Below are 11,719 nucleotides of genomic sequence, written 5' to 3' on the forward strand. Positions count from 1 at the left end.
TGTATCCACGAGTGGCTAACAGTTGTTTCCAAGGAAGAAGCAAAAAACCTGCAGAAGATACCTAACCCAATTTGTAAAAGTCTAGCTAATGACCCTGAAGCAGTCAGTTTTCTCCCCTTTCCAAAATTCTTGTCTGTTTTATATATAGTAAAGGATATTCACTCCTCTCCTTATAGATATCCAACCCTTTTTGGAATCCTGCTCATCTCTCGGCCTCAATGATATCATGTGGCAATGAGTTCCACAGATCAGGTGTGTATCATATGTAAAAGCTTTTCTTTTAATGAGTTTTAAAGAGCTAGATTACTGGATTTGTCTCCTACGAACTCTATCAAAGGGGTGGAAGTGGCTTTAGGCTTCATTTTCTACTATCGTTATCAAACAAGTGCTTGCAAGGGGAATTTCACACTTTGTTGTGACACAAGCGATGGATTCCAAAAGAAAGCTCACTATGGTTTCCAGCCCAGCTAAAGAGAAGGACTTTGATCTTGAGCCAAAGCCTGACGGAAAAGCTCCCATTGACTTCGCCATGCTTTGGATCAGGCCCTGGAGTCCTAAAGCTGGAGAAAAGTGAGAACTGGAAGAGACCTATTGGCTAAACTAGCCCACGCACTTTCCCAGCCAGCATGGGACTGGGACCCACTCTGTGTTCCCTAGTGCTTGGCCCATTCCATCACTCACTGATTCCAGCAGCAGGGAGAGCTTTGGACTTTTCCACTGGGAGGTTATTCCCCAGGGTAATACCCTTCAACGTTTGGAAATTGCTCCTGCTATCCTGTGACGTAGTGGGGGTACTTGCTGGGCTGTGGTGACCCCTGCTGTCTGGAGCAAGACCCAGCAGGGAAAACCTCACTATGCAAAGGTAGTGCCAAACTTGTTGAACCAGTGGCCAGACACCCCCCATGGAGAGGAACAAAGGAAGGTGGAATGCTGCCCTGACTGGGGGGCAGGGCTGGAAGGAAATTTAGTTAGTTCTGTCTGAGAGCATGGAGGAGAGCCTAGGGGAAGGGGCTGGAGTTTAGGGGCCCAGTCTCCCCCATCTCAAGGGGGCCTGAGGCATCCTAGCCCAGTTCCTGTAACCAGATTACATCTGTGCTGCGCTGTGCTGGAGGAGCAATAAACCACCCTCAATTCCACTGGCTGGTGCAGTCTGGTTGTGCCATTTCGGGGTGCAGGAGACGGGGAACCCCCAAAGCGCCGTCACACTGGTGTCAGAAGTGGGATGCACTGCACCCCGTGGTTGGAGCTTCCAGCGGCGAGCGACAAGGCGCAGGAGAAGCAAGAGCCCTGGAGCCAGGCGTGCTGGAGACAGAGTGAAGCGGTTCCTGGGAATCATGGGGCGCTGCAGTACTAGACTGGTGAGTCTGCACCGAGGGGACCCGCGGGCAGATGGCCTATGCACGACTCTTGAAGGCAGAGCTGGTGGAGCTGTGCAGAGAGAGGGGCTTGCCTGTGCAGAAAGCAACCAAGGCCCAGCTGATTGCTCAGCTAGAAGAGAACGACCAGCCACAGGGCCAGGATCTTGTCCCCAGGGGAAGCAGCCAGACCCCCCCTGAGAGTGTGTCAGGCTCAGAGAGGGGGAGGAGCGCTGGAACTCACCGGAGAGATGAGACAGCTTCCCCCAGGAGGCCTGCAAGCTGCAGCCCATCTAGGGCAGGGGCCAGCCAAGCAGAGCTGCGGCGGCTGGAGATCCAGCTGCGGATCAAGGAATTGGAAGTAGAGGACCGAGAGAGGGACCGCCAGGACTGAGAAAGGGATCGCCAAGATCAAGAGAGGCAGCGGCAGCATGAGCTGGCCATGGCAGAGCGGAGAACCGGCGGGGCACCGGCTGCGCCAAGTGCGGATGGGCCCCAGGGTCCCAGGACTGCCAGATGCTTGGAGAGGCTCGTGGTGGCCCAATTGAAGGACGTGGGCGACATAGACGGGTTCCTCAGTGCCTTTGAGAGGGCCTATGGACTGCAACAGGTCCCCCCAGCTGACTGGCTGCAGGAGCTCATCCCCGCACTGAACCAGGAGGCGGCCGGAGTGCTCAGTCAGCTGGAGGACCTACAGCCAGGGGATTACAACCGAGTCAAGGAGGCCCTGCTGCACAAGTTCGGGCTGACCCCCGAGATGTACAGGAAGAAGTTCCGGGGGGTACAGAAAGGGCCACGGGAGACCTATGTGGACCTGGCCTCCCGCCTGGCGCAATACTACCGCAAGTGGGTGTCTGGAGTCGGAGCCCAGACTGCAGAGGAGCTGCTCAAGCTGGTCATGATGGAGCAGTTCTATGAAGCGTGCCCACCCAAACTGAGGCTGTGGCTCAAGGACCGGAGACCAGAGAACCCCCAGGAGGCCGGGAGGCTGGCGGATGAGTTCACGGAGAGCCGGTCCGGGGGTGAACGGGAGTCCCGGAGAGAAGGAGAATCGCGCAGAGACCAGTTCCCGGCGGAGCAACGGAGAGAGACACCTCCGAGGCGAGCCCCAGGGACCAGGACCAGTCATCGATACCCCAGAGAACCAGCCAGGCCCTGGACAGAGACAGCCCAAAGCCTAACTTGCCATCGCTGTGGGCAAAAAGGCCACAAGAGGGCTCAGTGCACCAGGTCCCAGGACCGGGGACTTTCCAGGGTTAACTGGCTGGGGCGGGAGGAAGGGCAGGCTGCCCCAGAGGCAGGGGCTGGCAGGCAAACCTCAGCTCAGAGAGAGGGGAAGGATGCTCAGTGCACCTCCCCTAGGAGGTCTGATTCTCAGGAGGCGGATTTCTCCGTGTACCGGGTGGGGGCAGGACGGCCCCTGCGGAGCGAGTGCCTCATACCCCTGGAGGTGGATGGTAGGAAGGTGACGGGCTTCTGGGACACGGGGGCAGAGGTGACTCTGGCCCGATCCGACATAGTGGCCCCGGAGCGGATACTACCCCACACCCAGTTGACCCTGAAGGGCATAGATGGGTCCCCGTTTAAGGTGCCTGTCGCCAGGGTGCATCTGAAATGGGGGGCGAAGGAAGGCCTCAAGGAAGTGGGGGTGCACCCGCACTTGCCCACCGAGGTGCTGATGGGGAATGACCTAGAGGAGTGGCCCCATGAATCCCAGCGGGCTCTAGTCACTACCCGGAGCCAGAGCCAGCGGGGGGCTGACAACGTGGGTCCAGGGAAGGACTCCGGGCAGCGTCCTCAGGGTCCCATCCCAGTGGACACGGGGTCCAGCCAGGCTGGGACTCCGGACCTAGGCAAAGGTGGGGAACAGGTCCCGATCCCTGCCTCAGCAGCTGAATTCCAGGCTGAGGTGCAGGCAGACCCCTCCTTGCAGAGGCTGAGGGACCAGGCTGGCCTCTGTGCAGCTCGGCCCCGGGGGAGAGGTGGCCAGGAGAGATTCCTGCGGGAGCGTGGACTCCTGTTCCATGAATGGCTTCCCCCCAGGAAGGCGAGGGCATGGGGGGTCCAGCGGCAGCTGGTCGTCCCCCGAAAGTATCGCCTCAAGCTGCTGTATTTGGCCCACGATGTCCCCGTTGGGGGCCACCGGGGGATCCGGAGCACCCGGCTGAAGCTGCTCCAGCACTTCTATTGGCCGGGAATCTTTACAGCCGTGCAGCGGTACTGCCGGTTCTGTGACTCCTGCCAGAGGGGCGGGAAGGCCCAAGACAGGAGGAAAGCGGCTTGGGGGTCTCTACCCCAGATAGACCCTCTGGGCTTGCTGAGAGAGTTATGGGAGGGGAAGACCTCCCTGGATGGAGCTTCGGGGGTGGAAGCCGCCCTGGCTGTCCAGAGAAGGCTCACTGGGCTCATGGCCCCGGCCCGAGAGACCCTGGCCAGAGATCAAGGCCAGCGGAAGGGTGGGTGTGACCCCCGAGGACAGGCCTGCGTCAGTCGCCCTGGAGCGGGGCGGCGAGTGGACGGAGGAAAGCCAGCTCATGTGGGGCCTGGCCACGGCCGGCCTGAGTCAAGGGGAGCACCCATGACCCCGGGGCGGGTTCCCACGCAGAGGACCCGAACTTCCCTAGGTCACGAGCGGAGTGACCCTGCCCAGTTCGCTCTCGGAGGGGGGAGAACTGTGATGTAGTGGGGGTAATTGCTGGGCTGTGGTGACCCCTGCTGTCTGGAGCAAGACCCAGCAGGGGAAACCTCACTATGCAAAGGTAGTGCCAAACTTGTTGAACCAGTGGCCAGACACCCCCCATGGAGAGGAACAAAGGAAGGTGGAATGCTGCCCTGACTGGGGGGCAGGGCTGGAAGGAAATTTAGTTAGTTCTGTCTGAGAGCATGGAGGAGAGCCTAGGGGAAGGGGCTGGAGTTTAGGGGCCCAGTCTCCCCCATCTCAAGGGGGCCTGAGGCATCCTAGCCCAGTTCCTGTAACCAGATTACATCTGTGCTGCGCTGTGCTGGAGGAGCAATAAACCACCCTCAATTCCACTGGCTGGTGCAGTCTGGTTGTGCCATTTCGGGGTGCAGGAGACGGGGAACCCCCAACGCGCCGTCACACCTGCTATCCATCCTGCCTGTCACTTGCATCCCTTTGTTCCTAGTTGCAAGTAGGGATCCTACTTGCTCTTACCACTGGGAGGTACCTACATTTCCAAACCAGTTGTGGGGGACAATAGCTGCCAGACATCCCATTGGGACGAATGCAGGTGGAACCCTAGTTGTGCTTTTCAAATGCTCTCTTTTGGGAGTTTCTTAGTCCCCCAGTCTGAGAAAGGGCCACACGTTTAGCAAATTAATATACAGCGCTAAGCTCATCCACTGATTGCAATGGGATGAATCACTTCCTATCGTCAGACTGTTCTAGCTATTGTACGATAATTACACAGAAATATTCCTGGGTCTCCCATAGTAGCCACAAATACAACAGGTTTTTCATCATGGACTAAAGCAGGGTGGGCTCTGTGGCTCTCTCTCACCGTCAATTTCTTCCTCTCTTCCAAAGAAATCAGTTTCTAAGCAAACGTTTGCCTTGGGTATTCCCGGCTTTGTGGAACCAGGCCTTTTACCCTCACGAGGCCTCGCATGCTGCGTTTTGTACAGAAAGCAATTTTCTCCGGCAGATGAGATCTTGGGGCAGAGTCTGCTCTGTTATCTAGCTTCCTGGGCTTTTTCTCTACCTGGGGATTAAGAGGGAGGGTGTAATTTAGACTCTAACACGAGCTACCCCGTATCTCATCCAGATGGATTTACTGAGTTACAGTTCAGCCACACACCAGCACTTTCACTTTAATTAAATATAGTGCCCGTGTCAGCGGAAAGTTGGGGACTGAAGAAGAGTTTCTGTCTGGCCCAAGAACAGCTGCAGCTTAGGCACCACCTACGCAAACTCTGCTACAAAGCAAACTCTGTGTGCAGCGGCAGTCAAGAAAGCAAACAGAATGTTGAGAATCATTGAGGGATTGCGACTAAGACAGAGAATATTTTATTGCCTCTGTATAAATCCATGGTACGCCCACATCTGGAATACTGTGTACAGATGTGGTCGCCTCATCTCAAAAAAAATATACTGGCATTGGGAAAGGTTCAGAGAAGGGCAACAAAAATGATGAGCGGTTTGGAACAGGTCCCACATGAAGAGTGATTAAAAAGACTGGGACTTTTCAGCTTAGAAAAGAGGAGGCTAAGGGAGGATATGACAAAGGTCTATGAAATCATGACTGGTGTGGAAAAAGTGAATAAGGAAAAGTTACTTACTTGTTTCCATAATATAAGAACTAGGGATCACCAAATGAAATGAATAGGCAACAGGTTTAAAATAAACAAAAGGAAGTTTTTCTTCACTCAGTGCACAGTCAACCTGTGGAACTCCTTGCCAGAGGATGTTGTAAAGACCAGGACTTTAACAGGATTCAAAAAAGAGCTAGATAAATTCGTGGAGGTTAGGTCCATCAAATGTTATGAGCCAGGATGGGTAGGAATGGTATCCCTAGACTCTGGCTGGAAATAGATGACAGGAGAGGGATCATGTGAGGATTACCTGTTGTGTTCCCTCCCTCTGGGGCACCTGGCATTGGCCACTGTCAGCAGACAGGACACTGGGCTAGATGGACCTTTGGTCTGACCCAGTCTGGCCGTTCTTATGTTCTTAATGTCCACTGCAAGGCTATGTCTACAGTGGCGGGTTCTTGCGCAAGAATATCTTGCGCAAGGGTTCTTGTGCAAGAACTCTTGCACAAGAAAATGTCCACACTGCCGTGTGCTTTTGTGCAAGAACATCCATGGCAGTGTGGACGCTCTCTTACGCAAGAAAGCTCTGATGGCTATTGTAGCCATAGGGCTTTCTTGCGCAAGAAACTGCTGCCACGCGTCCACACTGCCCTCTTGCACAAGAGGGCTTACACTTGTTAGAAAAGAGTGTAGCTCTTGCGCAAGAAGCCCCCTCTTCCCACGCCGTCCTGTAAATCTTCTTGCGCAAGAGCGGGCTTGCAGTGTGGACGCTCTGTGGGTTCTTGCGCAAGAACCTGCCAGTGTAGACATAGCCCAAGAGTGCCCCCGGCAAGGCCTCAAAGGACCAGCCTCTGGGTAGGTCAGTTTCCATGATCTTTTGGGCCCGGACCCTGGACTAGGGACTTTGGGAGCCTAAGTACCTGTGGACACTTGGGCGATATCTTGGGACAAGAGATCTTCTGAAAAATCTCCTTGCGCAAGAGAGCATCCACACTGCAAAAGCGCATATGTAGTCTAGACATATCCTTGGTCTTCACCCTTGACTGATCTTCTAGTGGTCCCAGGGTGTTCTTGTAACAGAGGCAACCATCTTGTAGAGAGTGACCCGTGCCAACTAACGCCCTTCACACAGGGTCCCTTCGAGGTGCCAGATGGCACCAATCTTCGGTGTCTGCCTCCAGGGTGGCTAGGAAATAACGACCCGGAGGGCGTGAACGGTTCAGCCCAGCACAGACTTTGGAGCCACACGTGGATGTAGTGCTAATGAGCCGACTGCGTTATTCAAAGTCTCGCGTTGCTCTCCCGATTTCCCCCACCGCAGTAGCTGAAGATTGGTGACTATCATCACGTGTCATTTCATGCTTCATTTGAGCAAGGGTGGCATGTCAGACTTGTAAGGCTTCGTTTCTGGGAATCCTGACTTAGCGTGACTAATTAAAACGCCCCAACATTTTATGTAAATACCTAATTACCATTTGCGACAGAATCGTCCATTCGAAGGTGCTCACTCCGTTCTGGGAGGGGCCCAACCCTGCTCCGATTCTTGTCAGTAACAAGTACTCCCATTGATCTCAGTGAGTGCCCGGACAGCTCTGACCTCCTGCCCCGGCATGCTCCCATGTTGGAAGAAAATAATTCAGCCCTCACCCTGACAATTACCCAGTACCCTTCACTCTCTTTGCCATCAATGGGAGCTCAGCATCTAGCAGGATTGGGCCCCTGGTAGCCATGTTCAAATCCAGAGCTTATTTGAACAAGGAACAAATTAGAACGCAGATGGGAGGTTTTAGAAATTTCAAGTGGTGAGTGTGTCAGGGGTCCCTGGAAGCTGAGTGCTGGAACTCTCACCCAGGAGAGATTCAAACGCCACCCAACTGATTAGCAGTGTTGGCAGCATGTTTCCACTGGTGGTGCACACCCCTCACTGCACATAAACATTTATTCTGCACATAGATGGAAAAATTAGAGGGAACACAGGAGTGGAGAGATGGATGAGCTAAGCTTTCCACTGGTTACATTTTGGGAATGACCGTCATTTCCATGCATCTGGGATTCTCTTCTGTGAAGTTTTCCTTCACAAGGCAGCATGTGCTAGTGGTCAGGGTACAGGCTGGGCATCAGGACCCCCGGTTTTAATTCCATCTTTGCCACCTCTGTGTAGCGGACACACACACACACACACACACAGTGTCAGAACCAGGGTCAATTGTTTGATCTCACACTATACACACACACACACACACACACACACACACACACACACACACACACACACACACAGAGTCAGAACCAGGGTCAATTGATTTGGGCTCACACCACACACACACAGTCAGAACCAGGGTCAATTGGTTTGGGCTCACACTCCAAGGCTCCAAATAGCCGTGTGGACATTCTGGTCGGGCTGGACCCCAGGCTCTCGGCCCTCCGCCTGGGCTGGTTTTAATGCCCAGGCTCCAGCCCGGGTGCAAATGTCCCCACTAGGGATGTGAATGGTTAACCGGTTAACAGGTAGGGACTAGCGCGCCGCTTGGGGAGCCACGCAAGAAGCGGTTCCCAGCTAGCAAGGGAGTCTCCCAGGAACGAGGAGGTTCCCAGGCTGCTCGCAGTACCGGGAGGCATGTTACACGCGTGTCACAGTCGAGGGCGTAGGCAGGGTGATACTGAGCCATCGCTCCACGGCGAACGGGACAGAAAAAGAATTGCTCCTCCCTGGCAGCAGCGTTTCCTACCCGCCTGTGAGCCAGGCTGCAACAGGCTGGAATCCCCAGTGGGCTGGGCTCAGGGGGACCTAGAAGACTTCCCGGCCCGTGAGCTAGGGGCTGTCCCTCACGCCCATTGTCTCTCCAGGACGGTTCAGAATATGGGCCCTTCCTTCTAGCCACCTCTTCCCCTAGCGATCTGCTATCCCAGGCCGCTCCCCACGGAGACAGTGTGGGAACAGGGCGCTCTCCCTCCAAATAGCTTGGGGGCCTCCGTGGATCCCAGAAGCTGCTGCAGGTGTCCCTCCCCCACAGTCCTTGGGCCGCCTGGTGCCCCTGTGATTGCTCCGTATTGCCCGCGTTGCGTGAAGACAGACACAGCAGTGGACGTCTCCCCGCTGCAGGGCCGCTGGGGCGCCAGAGGCGGCGAGGAACAGAACCCACCCGGGACCGGAAGGAGGAGGAAAGCTCCGGCACACAGCCGGGAATCTCCCTCCCCAGAGCCTCCCGGGGCGGACACATGGTGGCACAGCGGGCACTGTGGGGAAGCCATTGCCTCCTCACAGCTGGCCTCGTTCCAGCTGGCTGGGAAGGCTGGGGCCACGGCTGCCTGGCTCACGGGGGCTCCAGCCAGCCACGAAGGGAGGAGCCACGCCGCCCACTCAGCCAGGGGAGGCTAACGAGTCTCCGGACATTCTGGGCCAGTAACCTGGGGTGGGGGCCAGCCCCTGGGGGGAGGGCGCCAGGTGTGGCTCTCCCCTAGAGCAGGGCAGAAAGTTCAGGGCTGGGGCTCCCCACCGCCCATACTCATGGTGAGGACTGCACCCTCCCTTTGTGCCACTGGAGAGCTGGGTTCAGGGCACCCCCAGCACAGTTCAGGGGTCCCTTCCAGCTAAGGAGCCAGTTTAAAAAGCTCCACAGCTGGTGCTGGTGGGAACCAGGGGAAAGCTGGAAGAGTTCATTTCCCTTTTCTTCTGGGGGGGCCCCAACAAGGCAGCTGGGGGGAGGGAGACGCTGGGGCTTAAAGAGCCCCTAACATGGGCTACTGTCCTGAGCAAGCAAACCCTTTCCATTCCCGGGGGAACTCTCTGGGCGTGAGCAGGTCCCACAGCAGTAAGGACCGTGAACATAAGAACATAAGAACGGCCGTACTGGGTCAGACCAAAGGTCCATCTAGCCCAGTGGCCTGTCTGCCGACAGTGGCCAGCACCAGGTGCCCCAGAGAGGGTGGACCGAAGACAATGATCAAGCGATTTGTCTCCTGCCATCCCTCTCCAGCCTCTGACAAACAGAGGCCAGGGACACCATTTTATCCCCTGGCTAATAGCCTTTTATGGACCTAACCTCCATGAAATTATCTAGCTTCTCTTTAAACTCTATTATAGTTCTAGCCTGCACAGCCTCCTCTGGCAAGGAGTTCCACAGGTTGACTACACGCTGTGTGAAGAAGAACTGTCTTTTATTAGTTTTAAATCTGCTACCCATTAATTTCATTTGGTGTCCTCTAGTTCTTCTATTTAGGGAACTAATAAATAACTTTTCTTTATCCACCCTCTCCACACCACTCATGATTTTATAGACCCTATCATATTCCCCCTCAGTCTCCTCTTTTCTAAACTGAAAAGTCCCAGTCTCTTTAGCCTCTCCTCATATGGGACCCGTTCCAAACCCCTAATCATTTTAGTTGCCCTTTTCTGAACCCTTTCCAAGGCCAAAATATCTTTTTTGAGGTGAGGAGGCCACATCTGTACACAGTCTTCAAGATGTGGGCGTACCATAGTTTTATACAGGGGCAGTAAGATATTCTGGGTCTTATTTTCTATCCCTTTCCTAATAATTCCTAGCATCCTATTTGCCTTTTTGACCGCTGCTGCACACTGCGTGGAAGTTTTCAGAGAACTGTCCACGATAACTCCAAGATCTCTTTCCTGATTTGTCGTAACCAAATTAGCCCCCATCATACTGTACGCATAGTTGGGTATAGTTGGGGTTATTTTTCCACGGACCCAGATGGATGCAGGAGTGCCTGGCTTCCCGGGAGAGGGACCTGGGTTTGGGTCTCTCGCAGGCGGAAGGACTCACCCTCCATTTGCATGCTGCATCCTCAGGGGCTCATTGAGAAACAGGAGCTGCTATAAAGCCAGCTTGGCTCGCTCACCAGGGCTGAGCCATTGTACCTTTGGGCTCCTGTGTCTCCTGGATCCATTTATTCTCTGCAGTTCCCGCAGGCAGGGGACTAGCAAAGGGAGCCTGGCTTTTAGGTGCTACCGCCAATAACAGATGGGAATACAAAGGAAGTGTTATAAAGGCCAGTGACTGGAGCATACTCACTGGGAACAGGGGAAGAAACTAGGGTTGCCAGATGGTTGAAACAAGAATACCAAATGCCCCTTTCCCCGCCCCCCCCAAAAAAACATTCTGTTAAAATTAAACAGCATGTCCCCTTTAAAAGGGAGTGCAGAGAACAGGGGAACGGTTGAGCACTAAGGCCCAGGGGAAGCATTTTGTGCCAGCAGCCTTGCAGAACCAAGTAAGCTTGGGGGCTGTGGTCAGGGGGGGTGTTGGGAGCCAGGGCAGGTGGGGGGGGGGGAGTGAGTGTTTGTAGGGTTGCCAGGTGCCCTGCATTTTTGCCTCCTGGCCAGGGGAAAAAAAAAATCAGAAAATACCAGATATTTTAGGTGTCCAATATTTTCTGAAATTTTTTACCAGACAGGAGGTGAAAATACCAGACTGTCTGGGTGAATACTGGACACCTGGCAACCCTATCTGAGAAAACTGCTCTCTCACTAGCACAGAGAAAACCCCCCATTCTGTGCTCTTTTCTCCTCCCACTCAACAGGCATTTGGAGAGACAGGCTAAAATGGAGACTTCACCCAAGGGCAATCACCCAAACAAAGCCCCAGTGTCTGCCTTTTATGGTTTGCTTCCCAGAGCTGCAAAGCATTGTGGGAGCTGGGAGGTTATAAAACCCAGGCTTCTCCAGGCCCCGACGCCATAAAGAGGTGAGGTGAGAGGCAGGGTGTGGCTGTGAGGAAGGGAGGTTTTGAAAGGGAATTCTTGTCTGTCATAGGGACCATAAGGGACAGCGATGGCTAAAATCCAGGGAATCTCCGAGAAGAGCAACAGGTTTATTTTGGAAGGTTGAAAAGAAATGCACAGCGCATAGCAGCTACCAGAGAGGGGTGTGAGGACAGTGTAGAATATTTGAGCGGGATATAGGGGCATAGCTCAGGCTTGGCCAGGGAATAAAATGAAGAGAAGAAGGATGTGCGGGAGGCTGAAGGGTTTCTTGATAGCAGCTGTAAGAATCAGCAGAGCTGTTGATGCATTGAGACGACCCTATTCTCTCGCAGGTGCAGGAAGTCCAACAGAGAGGTGTAAGAAGGGGTTTG

The sequence above is a fragment of the Pelodiscus sinensis genome, chromosome 10, assembly GCF_052426305.1.
Source record: "Pelodiscus sinensis isolate ZL-2025 chromosome 10, ASM5242630v1, whole genome shotgun sequence".
Classification (NCBI taxonomy): Eukaryota; Metazoa; Chordata; order Testudines; family Trionychidae; genus Pelodiscus; species Pelodiscus sinensis.